The 21177-nt window shown below is 37.8% G+C and overlaps 1 pseudogene; it reads left to right on the top strand.

Moving 5' to 3' along the window:
* The first annotated feature begins 14980 nt into the window (after window positions 1-14980).
* Window positions 14981-21081, top strand: LOC126795462 (carotenoid 9,10(9',10')-cleavage dioxygenase 1-like; annotated as a pseudogene).
* The last annotated feature ends 96 nt before the right edge of the window (window positions 21082-21177 follow it).

Genomic DNA, 21177 nt, shown 5'->3' with positions numbered 1-21177 from the left:
AACCAATGTCGTTAGCTCATTAACCGAATTACGTTCTCTTACTTGTAATGTTAAGCGAAATGTCGGTATCGACTTAACTATATTCTCAATTAATTGATCTATGAAATATCGGTATCTAAACCAAAATAATTAAAATCATGAAGTTCTAAGAACGTTTGAGTAACAATAAAGAATCTAAGGTCAATGTCGGTAGTCTTAGATTACTAAAGAATCACTTCACACAAGTACATGTAAAGAACTTGTTATCTCTCACAGAACATGCAATGATATGTCGGTCATATACATATTCAAGATAATAAAACCCTAAAATATGCATCAAAATATCGACCTAATGAGACATGCAATAGAATTATCAATGAACAATCAGTGAAGAAATTCTCATATAAAATTATATAAATCAATTGGAGTTTGAAATTGAAGACATATCTAGAGCTTTGATTAGCCCCTAACTATCAAGAAATTTAGTTACACATAATCTTGAATAAAAACATCAAAGAATACATGAGAGATGAATTAAAGGAGAAGAGACCGAACTTCCTTTTTCTTGTGGAGGCTTGAGGAGATGTGGGTTGTAGCTTAAGGAGATTGAAGGTGATTTCACTTCGGCTTTCTCTGTCCATCTTCTCCTATTTCTCTTCTCTTATTCTCTCTATTTTTTCTTCCCCCTCCCTCTCTTTCTCTTGGTTGGTTGTGGAAAAAATGGTGTGTATGGAGATGATGGTGATGAAGGTTTTTATAGAGAGAATGGTGGTGGAAAAAGTAGATAAAAGTGAGAGATAATGGTGTAATGAGTGGGGTGGTTGGTTATGGAATAAGTGGGTAATCATGAAAGGAAGTGAGTGATCATGGAGGAAGTAGGTGATAAAAAAAAGTGTGTGATCATGGAAGGAAGTGGGTGATCATGTAGGAAGTGACTGATCATGGAAGGAAGTGGGTAATGACTAGTTAATCATGGACCCAGAGGTGATGATTACACCCAAAATCAAATCATATTTTTACATAATATAGGTGTGGATTTTTGGACAATTGGGAGCCATGATTTTGTGAGAAAGAGAGAAAAATGGTGTAGTTAAATCTCAACTAAAAAGATGAGATCTAGTTGTGATAGAACAATGTGTTGCTCCTCCATAAAATTAACCCGAAAATACATGGCACCACCAAAAGTGGTGGTGCTCGGAAAATTGCCGGAATTTCATATTTTTGTCTTTTTGTCAACATATTCGAGTTATAAATTGGATTTCCCTATCTTTATTCTCTCTTTTCTTTATTCCACTTCAAAATACCTAAAAACAAATAAAGTTAATTAAATAATAAAAACATTACAAAATAACTAAGTAAAATAAATAATTAACACAATAAAAGTCACATAAATATGTGACTATCAACTAATGACATAGCCAAAGAGACATGCCCATACTAAGGGCTATAATGGATAATTTACACTTTTGCCCAATAAAATTAAAAAACAAACTAATGCAAATATTTTCCCTCCAAAAACCTTGAAGCCCCATAAAGTTTTGTCAATACTAGAAAATGTAAAACAAACCTGGGCATAAGAACATTGCATCATGCTATTGTAATAACCAAACTTGTAGTTTGAAGCACAAGCATAACATAATATAAAGTTCATTAATAATATTGTCTTAAAGATTAGAGCTAGCAACCTTGTCTTATGATACAACACAAGGTTGCACAAAATAATACAACACTTCATCAATCAATCTAAAATAACCTGGCTTGCTAATCCCAACAACCTAATCTTATATTTTCCAGCTTTCTTTACAGATCTTGTTGGTGCCGGAGATTTTGTGCTGACTCTAAGCTCTCTAGCAGCTTGTGTGGTGGTTGATGCAGTGGTTGACTTGGCTCTAGCAGTTGATTTTGCAGCACCTTTCATTGTTACCTTATATAGATCCATCTTTTTCTACGGTAACAACATATATCACAAATTAGCAATCAAACAGATTAATTTCAACACACAATCGCAAAAAAAAAATTACCTTAAGTTGTTCAGCTCTTTGTTTAACTTTAGCCTTTAGCTCATTCTTTGTCAGAGGAGGTTTTTTGGTACCCGTTACCTACATCCAAATGCATAATAACCGTATTATGGTTATATACAAGGCTAAATAAATCATATAAACATTTTAATTAACAAAAGAAAAAAAAAGTTGTTTGTTATACCTTGGATTGAGATGAAGTGCCCTCTCTATTGTTTAGCTTTCTCTTTTTGCAGATCTTCTCTTTAGGTGGCAAGTGTCTATGTCATGTCTTCACATTGTGTCCCAAAGTCCCACAATTACCACATTTCAATGATTTCTGAACCCTTTCAAGCTTCGGTCCCTTATTATCTTTTTCTGAAGCATCCTTAATTCGCTTGGTTTTTGGCCTACCGAGCTGTCTATTGTATTGGGGAGAAAGAATTTCAGGCTTTCAACATCATTAACATTTTCCCAAAGATCCATTCCATTTATAGGGCTAATAGTGTTGGAGTAGATGGTCAATAAGTCTTTGTCCAATAGCATAAATCTACATAATTCTCAGGTTTACCTCTCATGAAGTTGATGGTAGCCACAACATGTTTGCAAGGGATCCCAGTCAAATCCCACCTCCTACAAGCACAAATCCTTCTCTCAAGGTCAACAATATACTTGGTTCCTCTAGTGTTTTTCACTTCAATTTTTGGACTTCCTGAACCATATGGAAAGCAATCCGTAGCCGCTTTCACTTTATTCCTCTCCAGAATTTCTCTTGGTTTGGGGCAAATAGAATCCTCAACCTTCATTATCTTGTCCTTCCTAGTGTGGATCCTCTTCATTAGCTTCATCCTTATTCCCTTAAACATTGATAAAATCGGCTTACTTCTTTCTGACAGTATAAAAGCATTAAAACTTTCACATAGATAGTTCAACAGAATGTCACATTTCAGTACTGTGTTGAAATGTGACCTAGACCAATGTTTTACAGGTCTTTCTGGGTCTATAAGGTAGTGAACATAATGAGTTAATGTAAGCCAATATAGTTAGCTTTGAAAATAAAGAGCAAAATGTTACTAACCTGTGAGAAACAAATAAGCACCTAGGTCCAACTAGTTCATTATGACCATCTCCTTTGTAAACTACGTCAATGTCGTTGTCTTTGCAATTGCCCATAATTGGTCTTTCAGTGCTTTGCCCTTAAACTTCTTGTTGAAATTAGTCCATAAATGTCTAACATAGAATCAATGGTTTGAATATGGTAAAACCACTTCAAATGCTGGTAAAAGTCATTTTTGTTTATCAAAAATAAATGTCCACCCAATTCCATTACTCATAATATCCAAGTCATTAGCCAACAACTCCAGACACCATATCCGACTATCCTTACATTCTTGCTCAACCATTGCATAAGCCACTACCCAAGTACCATTGTTAGCATCCAATTCAACTGCTGAAAGAAGCTAACCTCCATATGGACTCTTTAGATGATAACCATCCAGCCCCAACAATGAATTACAACCTGCTTTAAACCCATTTTTTAGTGCACCAAGACATACATACATTCTTTTCAAAATAGGGTTCTTTTCGGGCTTGTTGAAGTCACACTTTATGTCAACAGTTGTGGCTAGATCAACCCTCTTTAATTCTACTGCGTAGTCTTCCATCCTTGAAAACTACTCTGCATATGATCTCTCAATCAAAGTCAAAACACTTTTTTTGTTCTATATGCTTGTTGAGTTGATACTTTTACTTACACTTGTGAGGACATCATTTGGGCTAGATCTTTTGCTTGGCAAAAAGAGTAAGGCATTAGTACATTAATTGGTAATTAAAGCCAGTTAAATAAATTAAAATGAATTCGAAAGAGTATTGTGTAAAACCTGTAGAAATGCTAGGGTTAAGCTTGATTTGTTCAATAAACTTCTCGATCAGATAAGGGGTCAAAGTGTTAACCATGCTATTTTCATAAACCCTTTAACATTTATGTTCATCGAAAATTAATCTTGATCATCAAAGTGTCTTCATGTTGCATCTTAGAGGCAACGAGCTCGAAAGGGAAATTTTCGGCTTGGTAGAGTACAATAACTCTAAAACTTTCACCCTGATAGAAGACTACTTCCCAACCATCTTGTATTGTCTTCTCCCTTATTGCAGCTCTTAATATCTTAGCAGATACAAATGTTAATCATTTACAAAGCTGAGGGTTGACCATGTTTGTCTTGGGATTAAATTCTGAATACCTTTGAATGTAATCCTCTTCATCATCTAAGAAGTATGCTTCATGTCCAATTTCTTCTTCATCTGAGTCAATAACTCCAATTACTCCATACTTCTCTTCATTATCTTCAATCTCCATGTTCTCATCTACATTAAGGTTTAACATAAGTCTATCCATGAACTTTGATTTTCTTCCTCTTTCTAGAAGTTGTGCCAATAGATGCAGTAGGATACTCATGCTTATCTCCGAGCTTAACATTCTCTGATGTTTCTACGTAATCCATCCAATCATCCTCAACACCATAGTCCTCATCATCATAATAATAACTTATAGGTTTTATGTAAGATTTTGCATCACTCAACTTCTATGTCCAACAAGTCTTTGAAGAAATCAGCTCTATAATAAATAGGTTGTTCTTGCTCATAAACAACATTTTGTTTCCTTTTGTCGTTGTTGCGCCCTATTGGAGCCTTGCTCACTTGTGTTGGAACCTCTTCTGCTACATCTTTAATCACCACCCCTGATGTATCAACTTGACTATATCCGAATGCAATTGGTTCATTATCACACATTTCCACATCAGCCATATCAAACTGGTAGACATTATGAAGGTACAAATGATCTATATAGATCTTTACTAGCCTTATTTCAGGTACAAAACAACACATTGTACTGGCATCAAAGTCTGTGGAAAGCTTGGTCAAAGCATCGACATTACTCTCTATTGCATGTTAGGTTTGTGGATCCAATTCCACTTAGGATAATGATTCATTAGATCTTGATAAAAAAAGGAAAACTTTGGTGGTTTCCTACTTGGTAATGGTTTCTATGTCTATTCGGAATAGGTTTCCAATGACTTATAGGTTTCAGATTTAGACATTTATAAATAGGTACATATGTAGCAGTAGTTATATATCAAGGTAAAACACAGAGAGCAAGTGAGGTTTTGAGAGTTGGTGAGAACGTCTTGTGAGAGATCTTGTATTCTTGTTTGTGTTGTTCTTCTATAGTGAAACCCAGCACCCTGAGGATGTAGACAAGTTCTTTTTCGAACCTCGTAAACTTTGTGTTTGTGTTCTCAATCGTTTATCTATATTGTTTTGCACTTGTTAACTTCCGCAAGAGGAATTCAGGGTCGAATTCCTAACAGTGTGGTATCTATTGCCTGGTTCTAGAGTGGAAACAATGAGCATAAAAGACGTTGAGAAGAGGGTCGACAAGTTCGACGGCAATGACTACAGCCTATGGAGGTCACAGATCAAGGATTACTTGAGTATGAAGAAGCTTGCGAAGACTTTAAGTGACAAGCTCCCAAAAGAGATAAAAGAGGAAGAATTTGTCGAGATGGATAGGATGGCCCTTGGAGCAGTTTGATTATCGCTTTCAAATAAAGTACGGCGATTTGTCATCAAGGAGACTACATTGAAGGGAATGCTGGATAGCATATCCAACATGTATGAGAATTCAAATGCCGTTCAACAATTATACTTGATGAGACGACTATTCACTCTGAAAATGGGTAATGGTATATCTATTCGCCAACAAGTTGTAGTAGTTGGTGATATTGTCAAACAACTAGCATCGGTGGATGTAAAGTTCGACGAACACATCAAATCTTTGGTGTTGTTGACTTCCATGCCTTCAGATTGGGATGTGATTGTGAACTCAATTTGTAGTGGAGTTGGGACTACGAAGAAGTTGAAGTTTAATGACGTGCGTGGCATTATTTTGAATGAGGAGACGCGAAGACTTAATAACCTTGATGAGTCTTCAAATTTTGCGCTATCTATGGAATATAGAGGTAGAACGTCCAACAAACACTCCAAAAATTATCGTGGAAGGTCCAAGTCCAAGTCCAAGGCACCAGGAAAAAGACGAAGTGTGTCCAAGACAGGAAAATGGTCCGATGGGTGTTGGTATTGTGGTAAGACTGGACATATCAAGAGAGATTGAAACCAGTGGAAGGATGCAACAAAGATGGCAAACACAACTGAGTATGACTCAGAGGCACTTGTACTAAGCGTTACAGAAACACCATTGGAATCATGGATCGTGGATTCTGGAGCATCTTTTCACTCAACTTCACAACGAGAGTTCATGGTAAATTACCAACATGGTCATTTTGAAAGAGTAATTCTTGCTGATGGTAGAGCCCTGGAGATTGTGGGAAGGGGTGATGTGAATATCTCGCTCACACATGGTAGAATATGGACTTTGACAAATGTTACACATTCCACGGTTGACAAGAAACTTGGTTTCTGTGGATCAGTTGGATGATGAAGGATGACGTACTACCTTTGAGAAAGGCACATGGAAAGTAAGCAAATGAGCTATGGTATTAGCTCGTGGACTCAAGACAGGGTCACTCTACACAACCTTGGGTTATTTCTGTTGTTGAAAACAATGTAGGCGGTACGATCGTTGAGAAGAAGGATGATGCATACTTATGGAATCGTAGACTTGGGCACATCAACGAGAAAGGTAAGGGTGTACTTCAGGCACAAGGTAAACTACATGGTGTGAACTCAGTGAAAATTGGGCTTTGTGAAGATTGTATATTTGGGAAGCAAAAAACTGTCAGTTTCTCAAAATGTGGCAAGGTGCCAAAAGATGCAAAACTGGAGTTGGTCCATACTGATGTCTGGGGTCTTGCACCTGAGCTTTCAATGGCTGGCTCAAGGTACTACGTGACTTATATTGATGATTCCACAAGGAAAGTATGGTTTTACTTTATGAAACATAAATGGGAGGTGCTTAGTACTTTCAAGAAGTGGAAATCGATCGTAGAGACTGAGATAGGTTTGAAGATCAAATGTCTGAGGTCGGATAATGGAGGTGAATACTGTAGTAATGATTTTAAATAGTATTGTGCAGAGAACGGGTCCAGGATGGAAAGAACAATTCTTGGAACTCCATAGCAGAATGGAGTGCCTAAACACATGAATAAGACTTTGAATGAGCACGCAAGGTGTATGAGGATACACGCAGGATTGCCAGACATGTTATGGGCTGATGCGGTTAATATTGCTGCTTATTTAATTAACCGTGGACCGTCAGCGCCATTGAATAATCTTCTACCTGAGGAAAAATGGAGTGGAAGAGAGATAGACCTATCACATTTAAGAGTGTTTGGTTGTGTGACATATGTTCACATTGAGTCCGGTGCAAGAAGCAAGTTAGATCCTAAGTCTGGAAAGTGCATATTCATTGGCTATGGCGGGGATGAGCTTGGCTATAGGTTTTGGGATATGCAAAGCAAGAAAGTTATCAGGAGCCAGAATATCATCTTTAATGAAAATGTGGTGTATAAGAATAGACAAGCAGCAGAGCCTGAAAGTCCTGTAAGAAAAGATCGGCAGTTTGCAAGATTGGAAGAATTGTCTGATAAACATGTGTCTAAGGTTAATCATGGGCATGAACAACAAGAAGTAGCTCATGAGGCAGCATAACCTGATAATGGAGTTCTTAATGATGAGCCAATGACACCTCCTTTTGTGCCAAGAGTATCGTCGAGAAGTAACAAAGGAATACCGCCAAACAGATACTCGCCTTGTGCTAACTATTTGCTATTAAATGACTATGGTGAACCCGTGACCTATGATGAGGCGATACACCATGAAAATTCAACTAAGTGGGATGGGTGTTATACAAGATGAGATAGACTCTCTCATGTCCAACAATACATGGGAGTTAGCTGAATTGCGAGTGGGAAAGAAAGCATTACAAAACAAGTGGATTTACAAGATTAAACAAGAAGTTGATGGGAGCAAACGTTACAAGGCCAGGCTGGTTGTGAAAGGTTTTCAGAAAAAAGAGGGTGTTGATTTTGATGAGATCTTTTCTCCAGTTGTTAAGCATACAACAATTCGGGTGGTGCTTGGATTAGTGGAAGCTGAAGGATTATATTTGAAGCAGCTAGACGTCAAGACTGCTTTTCTTCATGGAGTTTTGAAATAGATAATTTACATGCAACAACCAAAAGGTTTTATAGCACCTGGTAAAGAGGACTTGCTATGCAAACTGCAAAAGAGCTTATATGGCTTAAAACAAGCCCCAAGGCAGTGGTACAAGAAGTTTGATGCGTTCATGTGTGGAAGTGGCTACACAAGATCTCAATCGGATCACTGTTGTTACTATAAGAGGTTTGACAAGTCTTATATCATTCTCTTATCATATGTGGATGATATGTTGATAACTGGGGCAGACTTCGACGAGATTGAGAAGTTGAAAAAAGAGATGTCAAATCAGTTCGCAATGAAGGATTTGGGTGAGGCGAATAAAATCTTAGGTATAAAGATTATTCGTGATAAAGTGACTGGTACTCTGAAGGTTTCATAAGCGGAGTATGTTGAGAAGGTACTTAAGCGATTCAATATGGATGAATCGAATGTTGTAGGTATATCGTTAGTGTCACACTTTAAGTCGTCATTGGAACAATCACCCAATAGTGAAAAGGAAAAGGAATATATGATGAACGTACCTTATGCGTCGGCAGTTGGATGCTTAATGTATGCTATGGTGTACTAGACCCGATATTGCGCATGCAGTTGGAGTTGTGAGTAGGTACACAAGTAATCCAGGTAAGCAACATTGGGAGGCTGTGAAGTGGATTATGAGGTATCTTCGAGGTACTACTAATATGTCTCTTTGTTTCAAGAGAGGTAGTTGTCATGGACCTAGCCATTCGGCTACCACACTTGGTCCATGCGGCACTCCATCCCCATGGAGTCAGCCTTATCCAACGGGGAAATACACTGGTTTCACTCTGCCTTGGGCTTATCAGGGGATCGGCTTCAGACCCCTACCTGTGTGTAGGGCGGCCAACTCGCCTCTTTGACGTTAAGTTCTCGACTAGCGACAAGCTCTCCAAATTTAACTGGGTCAGCATGCCTGAACCCCTCGGAATGAGCAGCCATATATCTCCCACACATTGAATCTTGGAGCAAATCTCACATATCCTTGATGTTCTTTCAATCAGCAGCCCACAATCGACACTCCCAAAATAGGGACGTGACATCCTCCCCACCAAATTTGGTGTACGTCCTCGTACACAGCATCCCTACTTGCGGCCCACCCATCCCTTGTGCGCCCACGATGCCTAGAGCGACGAAAAGGAGTTCCCAAAGATCTTCCACCCAACAATGACTTCGCGCCGGATCTCTCTTGTCCTGGACATTGCCACGGATCTTCTCGTCTGGTCCTCCCCCTGGAGGCGACCCTGCCTACTCGACTCCCCCGCGGAGCCCCCCGTATCTTGGGGACACGGCGACACGTGTGAGCACTTGGCGAACACAACGACAGCGATGTTGAGGTGGCTCTGATACCACTTGTCACGGACCTAGCCATTCGGCTACCACACTTGGTCCATGCGGCGCTCCATCCCCATGGAGCCAACCTTATCCAACGGGGCAATACACTGGTTTCGCCCTGCCTTGGGCTCATCAGGGGATCGGCTTGATAGGAGCACTTTGTGCGACGTTCTTAACATGTTTTTACCTTAATTTGTACTTTGCTTAGCCCATATTGTTGTACTATTGAGTCATTGAGTCTTAGTAAGAGTCTTGAGCGGTATTTGATGCATTTTTGTGCTTACATGAGTTAAAACGCATAAATGGTTTAGAGTCCTAGTTTGACTAGGAATCCTTGTTAGGTTTTGAAACTAATTATCTCTTACTTATGATTTTATTTTCTTATTTTCAGATTGGATTGAAGAGATAATTAAAGAAAAAAAGATGGAACCAAGTCATGCAACAATTAAATAGAAGATGATCATTAAAGGCATAAAACATGGCATGTTTTAGGGAATAAAACATGACATGTTTTAAGGATTAAAGCATGGCATGTTTTAGGAAATAAAACTTTCCATGATTTAAGGGATTAAAGCATGTCATTATTATAGGAAGAAAGAAGCAATTTCAAACCCTCCATCTTTCCTCTATATATACATGGCTTCACCTCTCAAATATGATCACTTCTCATTAGCATTCAAGAGCCAAAACTCTACCAAAACACCACCATAAACTTCCCTCACAAATTAGCCAAGTCGTCCACCCCAAAACCATCATCATCTCCACCGAGTTTCACCATTGAAGACACACCTCCAAGGTTCCTACAACGTGTGATTCTCGCAACTCATCTCCATGGCTTCGTCTATTTGTGTTAATCTACAATTCTTTGTCTATGAAGATTGTAAGTTGTTTATGTGGAAATATTGGTTTTGTATTTGTTTTAAAATTTTCAGATTGTATTTGAAATTTTTTTTTGAGACTATGCCGAATCTATGTTCTTATAATTAATGAGTTTGTATTTCTATTGTTGTGTTCTAATCATCTTTCTCATACTTTTAAATAATTTTCAGATATGTTCATATGAATTTAGTGGTTGGATGCAATCCCTAAGATTGTGTTTGAGTGCTAGATTCATCAACCATATTGACACAAATCGAATCATGCCCTAAGTAGGTTCGGTTTGTGTTGATTAAAAATGGTAAAAATTCTGGAAATTTGCATGTGAAACCATGGTGGGTGACGCCACACATGAAACATGTCTCCAACAAAAATTTGGTGATTAAATGTAATCTTGTTTGATTTCTACTCTAAGTATTATTGAATTCGATTGCATGCAAATTTTAATTGGGCCCTAAGTCAATCTAAATGTTAATTGAAATCTTGCACGATTAGATGATCTCCTAAGGCTCTAATTGTATTGGTGTCTAAAAAGTATGTAATTGGTCGAATTAGAATGCATGATAGGTTCGAACTTGTAATTATGTGGTGTAATGGTAAATTTGGTTTAAGTTTGTTAAAGAGAAGTCGATCATGTAAATAATAATTTAGGTTTTATTTTAGTAGTTAATAATCAATCTCAAACCCCCCATTATTTGTTAACACTAAAAGTTTAGAGTTCCCTTCAATTCCCCGGACTGAACGATCCCTGCTTATTCTATACTAACGATGATGTTTTACAGGGTTTATTATAGACGTTTTAACCAACGCTCTATCACGGCTCCAGACCCCTACCTGTGTGTAGGGCGGCCAACTTGCCTCTTTGACGTTAAGTCCTCGACTAGCGACAAGCTCTCCGAATTTAACCGGGTCGGCATGCCTGAACCCCTCGGAATGAGCAGCCATATATCTCCCACACATTGACTCTTGGAGCAAATCCCACATATCCTTAATGTTCTTTCAACCAGCAGCCCACGATCGACACTCCTAAAATAGGGACGTGACATAGTGCTGAATTACAAGGGTATGTGGATGCAGACTTGGCAGGAGATAATGATACTAGTCGGAATACAACTGGTTATGTGTATACTGTAGGTAACACTGCTGTATCTTGGATCTCACATTTGCAAGGACAAGTGACTTTGTCGACGACGGAGTCAGAGTATGTAGCAGTCTGAGAGGCTGGTAAGGAGATGATGTGGCTAAAAGGTCTTTTGGAGGAATTGGGTAAAAAAAACTGAGATTTGTGCTTTGCACAGTGACAGTTCCCATGAACTCATGTTCTCCATAGAAACACGGCAAAGCTGAAATTATCTAATCATACATACATATCTGGTTAACCTCACAGAAGGTAAGGAAGAGGAACACATATTATAGCAATATAGTTGTTTGTATCTAGATAACTCATCCCATGGTTAATATCATCAATCCAAAAAACAGAAAGTGATTATATTAGATTATCAGTGGAACAATTATTAGCAGCCTATCACCTAAAACACATTCTCAGTAGCCAAGAAAGAATAAAAAAATGGCGAAATAGCTCTATCAGTAAAAGTATTGCGCATGGTAACTTAAAGTACGAAAAATCGAAACTCCTAAAACTTGTGTGTAGTCAGTCTCATATGCTTAGGTAATGGAAGCTTTTTGTAAACTTAGCAGAAGAATACAAGTCCAAAACAATTCCACAAAAAGAAGATATAGCAGCATATCATGGTTTCCAATATGTCAGAAGTGTTAAACCTCCTCTAGAAGATCAATGGAGACAATCATATTTGAGAATTTCTAGCTAGCCCTCGTCTGTTTACATTTGTTCCAAGGAAAGTCATTCCTCCAAAGTAAAATCAATCACACCATGAGAACTAAGGAGAAACAACAATAGACATAATTAAACAATGAGTACCCTTAAGCAAAGGAGTCCAAATAGAGGCATCGAAAGATTTGCTTACTACCATATCTGATTCTAAACTAAAAATACCACGATTTTATAATAGACTATGATAATTATCACTTACCACCATCTCATCAGTGTGCAGCACAATCTTATATTATTGAGGAAACCATGATCGATTAAAGAGAGAAAATAAGAGAAACACAAATGAAAAAAAAAAAACTTCAGACCAAAACTATAAATGAAGAAAAAACAAACTCAATCTACCATTAGAAACGCAGTGCAGACATCCGTACATGACAGATGCCACAAAAATGAACTACAAATTATTCTCATGACTTATCCACTCCCTCCATCAATCCCAATCTGGAAAATAAAATAGAGCCTAATTAACCTTCAATATCAAAACACCAATAAATCTTTTGACCAAGAGAGCAAGTCATAAATCTTTTGATAAATTAAGATCAATAAAAAAAAGTTTGCAATTGAACTAATAAAAATAACTAAACATACAGAAACAGAACCCCAAGCTAGCACTTCATAGCTTGATACCTTGATAATCTCCACTCCTTCAAAAAGATATTAATCCCCTGTATCAGAAAATGAAGGCAACCACTAAAATTTTTATAGGGTTCAAAATTTTGTTGCTGTTATAATAATAAAAAATACCAAAATTACAACAAAAGGAATCACCTCTGGTCCTCTGGATTCATAAACACATACATAATTCAGATTTCGTATCTTCAATTCCAGTCACCTTACCCTAACAGCAATCCATATCAAGATAAACTCACAACCCCCAACTCTATAATGGAGATACAAACTTGTTCATCTATACAATTCTCATCACAAAACAAAACTCAAAACTTTATCGAGTCCAATTCACCACCTTGACCAACAAATCACATGAAACAGAACAAAAAGTTAAAAAAAAAAACCTCAATTTAAGGCACCCATACTAAGCAAGAACATAATGAGAAAACTAAAACTGTATATGATCAGATATGTGGTTGTGAGTGCGGTTACTTTGCTGCCATGATCTGAAGTTAAGATCTTCCATTGTCAAAGAGGCACTTACACAAAGAATCTAAGCACGCACACACGGTATCTACCTGATGGAGTGATAGCTACGCACTTGCTTCCCACTCGAATTGCATACAATTGATTCTTTGAAGAGGGAAAAGAAACATAGGAGAGCGAAATGAAACAAAACTTACCTGATCAAAATTTCTCTTTCTTTCTTTCTGGGTTCGGTTGCTTGTGGTATATGAAGCCACTGTGATCTGATAACATCCCAAGTCGTCTTCAGTTTCGGTTTGTCATAAGTTCGTGCACCCAACGGTTATTCTCTCTACAAATCGCGCTATCGTCGTTCTCTCGGCCACGTTTATATTTTCTTTCACTTGTTGGTGTTTTACGGTATTAATCCTCTATTTTCTTCAGAGAGCTGAAATTTACGCTTCAAAAATTATAATTTACACTCGTATTTTTCTCATTTGGTATAAAATCTTACAAAAATATAAAAATTGAGTAAGTAAGGACAAAATTTAAATCACTTAAAAAAGAAACATGGAGTGTAGATTACAAATTTAGGAGGGTAAATTTCACTTCCCTTTTTTTATTATCATTGGCAAAATTTTATATGTGCATACGTACTATCGGAAATTAAATTTATTGGTGATACCGTTAACACTAAAGGAAATTCAAAAATTTATAACATGTATCCGCTTTCTCCTCTCAAGTAGAAGAAGCACCGCTGCACACACCCACACAAAAACCAATTGAGTTGCAATTACAGTTGTCTGATGAATTGACGAAATAGAAAACAAAAGCCAAAATGCGAGGGACGTGGAGAAACCATCGAAAGGAAAGAGATTCAAACAAAGCTCAATGTCCCCTATCTTCTCTGTGTGTTCGGTACTCCGATTGCATCACACGTTCGTGTGCCCTGTAGTTATCACGTTGTGTGCATGTTTTTGTTAGGAAACTCTATACTTCCATTTATATATTTTCTTTCAACTTCTATATATTTTTATTGTATTAACCATACCTGATCTCTTTTGTTCTAAAGTGAGAAATTTATCTTCAATGGGCAAAAATCCAAAGAACAAAAAATTGGTGAAGTTGTTGACACCAAAAGAGCACTTCTAATTATAGTAGTGGAGATGTCATGTGACCATCTTCCGATAAATTGAAAAAAAAATTCACATAAAAAATAATTACGCAATTTTTCGACGACTATCCCGACTGAACAAAGGTTAATTTGAAATTATTTGTTTTTTCTGACGACTTTCCGACCAAACAAAATATCATTGAAAATGACTGTTTTTTTTTCAACTTTCCAACCAAACAGAGACCTGGTCGTATTTATTTATTTCCGACCGCATTTCTGACCAATGGCAACTCATCGGAAATAAAATTCGACCAAAAATTGTATTTCCGACGGAGAAATGTATATGGTCGGAAACACCATTATTACCGACCAAAAAAGGTTTTTGTTGCAAATCCGTGGTCTGAAAAGGGTATCATTGTTGTAGTGACATGTTTCTTGACTTTCAAACTCATTAACTTTAATTTTTTTAAGTATTATATGTTGTACTAACAATGATTTGTAAAAAGTACCTAACTATGTATGTAGGTATTAGTACTATTTTTTCTACCACCAGTATATGTTATGATCGGGTGTTTGCAGAAAAACTTTTTACCCGTTGAAGAGATTGGAGAACTTGTTGAGATCACCTGCACGTTTGGAGAAATTCCTGCTGATTTTGCTGAGGGTGTTTTCACCAGAAATGGTAGATATGCTGATATGCATGAGCACAAAATGAGATCGGTCGTACTGAGCATAACTCCACTAACTGCACATAATCACTAAAAAAACATAAGTCGGCATGCCCACAAATAATATATTAATTGAATAGAAATTAATTCCTTTCTAGCTCGTTCCATATATTACTTACTAGGGGATTGTATATATTAATTACTTGACTACTCTAGCTACTAATTGATCTGATGATACGTACTGGATGTAGGCAGTAATCCTTTGTTTAGAGGGAGAAGGAATGCTTCATGTTGTATACTTCAACAAAGACGAAGACAGTGGAAGTTGGATCATCTCATATAAGAATAGATATGTTGAGACCGAGACATTTAAGACAGAAACTCAAAGAAATAAACCAGGTTTCTTACCAGCCCTAGCAGGAGACGCTTCAGCAGTTACAGCAGCATTTATCCTAAATACGGTAACTAATTGACTTGGTTATAATCTAGCTAGCTATTTTGTTTTATCGATATCATGTACGTGTGTATATTAAGAATTATGAAAACTCTGATCGATTATGCCCTTGTTCTTAATTAGTTAATTTAAATCTCTCGTGTGTGAATTTATACTTCGTTGCAGTTAAGATTTGGGGTAGTCATTAAACACATGAGCAACACCAACGTTTTTGAGCATTCAGGGAGAGTTTAATCGATTGCAGCGAACTATCTGCCTCAAGAGATGGACATATTAACCTTGGAAACGATTCGTGACTGGGATGTCAATGGAACCTGGGATCGACCTTTCACAAGTCATCCAAAGGTACGATTAAGTTATTTAATTAATAATCTTTTGTTTGTTATAAAATCACTAATTTAGTTTAATTCTACGTGCTTTATTTACGTACCTATCGTATGTATCGATGAATGCAGAGAGCTCCACACTCCGGAGAATTGGTCGTGATGGGGACAGATGCGTGGAAACCTTACTATGTTTTGGGGGTCATCTCCGGTCTGCAACTCTGCATTCGATCTTGATCATTTGATTAATGTAATTTCTTTTAACAAAATCACCTAATAAATTATCAATTATTAATTGCTTGTTAATCTTTTACAGCTGACGGAAAGAAAGTACACAAGGTTGATCTCAAATTAAAAAGAAGTGTGTTCAGCCATGATATAGGAGTCACGGAAAAGTAAGGTGCATGATATTGTAGTCATCCATATACAAATCAGTGGCGAATTTTAATGTTTATTGGGGATTAGTTTGATAAAAAAAAATTTCATAAATAAGTTTTTTTGTTGTTGTTAGGTACAATGTAATCATTGATCATCCCCTCACATTGGATGCAAAGAGACTCGTCCTGGGAGATCAGTAAGTAGTTGCACTTGCATGTTCTTTCTATAAGAGCATCCACACCTATAAATTGGATTTGTTCAAGCAAATGGTAGGGCCAAAAACAAATTTTGCTTCAAGCAAATCGATTTCATATTTTGCTCAAGCAAATCGATTTTTTCACACACCTATTTACAATTTGCTTGAGCAATTCAATTTTGTCTTGTTGTGAAATAATTAATTTTTTTACCAAATATATTTATAACCAATAATAATGTGCCACGTGTCATTATCGACTCGATATTATCCAAAATTTCCGATAAGATTTTCGACTAATAGATAATTGACAAGTGTCACTGCCACGTGTCATTGTCGGTAAAATAATTGGAGCAGATTTCCGATAAGATTTTCGACTAGTAGAGAATTGACACGTGTCACTGTCTGTAAAATAATTGGACCAAATTTCTGATAAGATTTTCGACCAATTTGCTATAAAAACGTCTAATATCACTCATTCTATACTCACACCATTGTGAAGAATCCGAGCATATAACTCATCCTTCAATCTAAACACTTAGCAACATTTCCTTGTTCATCACTCTGATGAATCCTTTCAGCTTCCACAATTTTTTCAGGCGGAGACAACGTCAACAAGAAGATGATGACGATATGGAGCAATCTTTCGTGAATCAAGTGGTCATGGCGGAAGCACAACACGATGATTAATCAACACGACCAAGCGGTTCACGTCGCGGTAAAAAACCGAATAAGCCACGTCATAGGCTATCTAGGGGACGCAATCTCATGGAAGATTACTTCATCAAACATCCAATTTTCGACGCTCAAGACTTTCGTCGGAGGTACAGGATGAGCAGAGACCGATTCAACATTATCATGACGGACCTCTGCAACCACGACATGTCTTGTCATCAAAGAGAATACACCACTGGTTTGCTAGGGCTACTTCCCCAACAAAAGATGACCGGGGCTCTACGAATGCTAGCGTACGGGTCAGCCGCATATCAGTGTACTGAAATTACAAGGATGGGGGAATCGACTACCCTGGAATGTATGAATGAGTTTTGCAGCCAAGTGGTTCATCTGTATGGTCCAAGATACCTCTGCAGTCCAACACCGGCAGACCTCACGCGACTACTAGCTAAAGCCGAACGCCGAGGTTTTCCAGGTATGATTGGAAGCATCGACTGCATGCATTGGGAGTGGAAGAACTGCCCAACCGCCTATCAAGGGGCATACTCGGGCCGAAAGGGTCACCCAACGGTTATCCTAGAGGCAGTGGCCTCGTATGATACGTGGATATGGCACAGTTGTTTTGGGTGTCCTGGAGCTAAAAATGACATTAATGTGCTCCACCTATCGAATGTGTTCTCAGAGATCCTTGCCGGAAGAGGCCCAACTGTCGTCTACGAAGTCCACGGACAGAGGTACACCACAGCTTATTATCTGGCTGACGGAATATATCCAAGGTACTCTACATTTTTCAAAACAATTTCCAATCCCCAGACGCTTCTTAGTACAATACTATAACTATTATGGAAAAAGCACGCGATTTGGGTGATAACAATCCGAATATGTTTCATCGGTAGGTTGATCTTGACTAGCTTCTCCTTCATTAAGGATTGCTAGTTTCCTCTTGGTAAAATACCTTTTCGAGATTGGGGTCATAGCCTCCAAATCCATTGTCATGATCCTTGTGTCATTCTCTTGTTTCTTCAATCGTAACTCTTCTTCCGCCCTTGCTTCTTTCCGCTTTTGAATGTCTATGTACTCCGCATAATAATTAAGCTCACTTTCATTATGGGCTAGCCTCTTGGTATGCCATGATGCTTGGTCACTTACAATGGTATGCAAAACCTCCACCCGTTGCTCAATAGGAGTCTTACCATGTTTCTTTTGGCGCCTAGCTTCCTTTGCCGCCTTGGTTCCCATTGGTCTAGGTGGACTCGATGGAGCTGCCGTGTTGCTTTGAGGTGTCTCATTCAATTGGTCATCATTCAAATTGATGGTTGGAGATTATTCAGTTCCGGAAGGAGTACCGTGGTAACTACTTGCATATGGAGATGGAGTAGTAGGTAGCACCGCAACGAAAGATGGATGATCTTTAACCACTTCCCAACATTCAAAGTGTGTAAACTTTTTCTTCTTGGCATTATAGTAACATGATTGAGCTTGTCGTTCCTGATGTAAAAAACGTATATTAGGTACTTATTTAATTACATAATTTAAATAAATTAGATAAAACAAATAATATAACAAATTAGATATATTAAAACAAATAATGTAAACAATGCTACATATTTAAACAAATTAAATAAAACAAATAATGTAAACAAAATTAGATATATTAAAATAATTAAATATGTAAACAATGCTACATATTTAAACAAATTAGTTATAAATTACATAATTTAATTCATATAATCAAATAAAAATTATAATATATGATAAAACAATGTACTTACTTCGTCCATTAGCGAAGTGCCGCTAGCTATACGTTGTCGTGATGCCGCCAAACATTCGCCCCATTTTTGCAAGAGTAGCTTGAACTTCTTGTAGTGAGAAGCGAGCGTGATTCGGGTCCTCGGCTCCTTCGGAGATTTCTCACCCGGTGCTAGCACCCAATTTTGCATATAATCGTCATGAATTGTCTCCCACAATTTGTCCCTCTTTTGTTTGTTCCCGTCATAGTCATCAATGCTATGACGGACAAAAGAAATGCACATTTGTAAATCTTCGGAAGGCAGCCAATGGGCAATGGGTGCCCATTGTTTTGGAAAAAAATGCTAAACGAAATGAGAGAGGAGATGGAGGAAGATGTGAAATTTGTTGTGCACAAATTGGTGTGAGTTCGTAACAAATTGAAGTATTATTTATAGGCAAATTTTTGGGAGAATTTTGAATTTTTTGGGATTTTTTTACAATTTTTTGGGTTTATTTCCGTTATGATCAAATAGTAGCCGTTGCCAATTAATTCTGGCCGTTGGATCGAAATTTCTGATTCAAAATGGAAGACCCAGATCTATTGGACCGTTAGCCAATCGGTGAGACACGTGTCAGCCATTCATTGGCTCGCTATTTTTTTTTTCGCCTAACATAAAAAAATTTCACCCGTGCCTGACGTCACCCACGGGCGGTGGCTCCACCAGGCGAACGAGCAAAGGCCAGAGCAAAATTTGCTCGAGCGATCGGACGAGCACCACGACTCGGTTGACTGGGCGAGCAGTTTGCCTCCTCCTGCTCGCCGGTGCGAGCTTCATCTTCTCCTGCTCGCCGGTGCGAGCTTCATCTTCTCCTGCTCGAGCTCCTCCGGCCGGTCCCTCCTCGTGCTCAAGCACGCAGACACATTTGCTCGTCGGTGCGGATGCTCTAAGTTTTGTTTTTCAATCATATCTGTTGATATATTCATTGCTTAAAGATCAAGATCAAACATTACCAAGTAACTAAATTACGATAATTCGTGCAGTTATATAACCAATTACTTGCATTTGTGTATAGAATACTGAAGTATGAAAATGAAGAGTACGCGAGAATTGGTGTCATGCCTCGTTATGGAGATGCAGAGTCTGTCAAGTGGTTTGAGGTACAGGCCAATTGCACACTTCATTTTCTCAATTGCTTTGAGGATGGTAATCAGGTAATTTAAAGACAGAACATCACCACTCTCTGTTAGGAGTTTATATGATTAGTATGGCATTCTTGATTAATCCTTGTATGTTGTTAACGGAAAAACAGGTTATAGTGCGAGGGTGTAGGGCTCTCACATCTGTTGTATCAGATCCTGACGACAGCCTAAACCCTTATGAATGGTTCTCCAAAGGATTCAACTTTGCGGGTGATCATGATTCTGCAGAGGTTGGTTATCTCTTTACGCATTTATACGAATGGAGATTGAACATGTTATCTGGGGAAGTTGAGGAGAGAAATTTAACAGGAACTGAATACTCCATGGATTTCCCTTTCATCAATGAACAATTTACTGGCCTTAAACACAAGTATGGATATACTCAGGTCATTCATTCCGGGGCAAGCTCTTTATCTGGTAAAATATCCTAATTTTGATTGGGGTTGCTAAAAACTGTCATGTTGACTAAAGAGTTGCGATCTTCTTTGTATTAGGCATGGCTAAATTTGGATCTCTAGCCAAATTATATCTGGAGGAATCAAATTCAACAGACTCTCTGGTAAGGATTTATATTAACTAGAAAAATTTCTAGACATCTTACTATATATCATTACTGTATCAAGTATAAAACCAGTAACTTTTGATGGGCTCATACTTCATATTTATCAGGAGGGAAGAGGTGAGCAGCTGCTGATAAAGGTAGAATACCATAAGTTTGAGGACAACAACTTTTGTAGTGGAAGTGCTTTTATCCCCAGAACTGGAGGCATCAAAGAAGATGATGGCTGGATTATCACTTATGTGCACAATGAAGAAATTGATGTGACCCAGGTGAGTTCTTAGGTCTATCTAGTGTTTATATACATGTACAGCATTACAGCGTTATAGCTGACTAAGTAACATATTCCGGTATAAACACTCGCAGGTTCATATCATTGATGCACATGATTTAGAAGGTGAAGCGATTGCAAAACTTACGTTGCCACAACGGGTGCCCTATGGTTTTCATGCAATCTTTCTGTCGACGCCAGCTCGTTGAGTTTAGACTTGTCAATCGTGTCTAGCCCTGAAATGCCTCTGTATCATACCAAAAAACACTGATGATTCAAAAACCAAACATCAGAGAATAATTAGT

This window comes from Argentina anserina, chromosome 5 (assembly GCF_933775445.1).
Source record: "Argentina anserina chromosome 5, drPotAnse1.1, whole genome shotgun sequence".
Classification (NCBI taxonomy): domain Eukaryota; kingdom Viridiplantae; phylum Streptophyta; class Magnoliopsida; order Rosales; family Rosaceae; genus Argentina; species Argentina anserina.
Note: the sequence above shows the minus strand (reverse complement) of the source record. Positions and strands in the feature narration are given on the sequence as shown.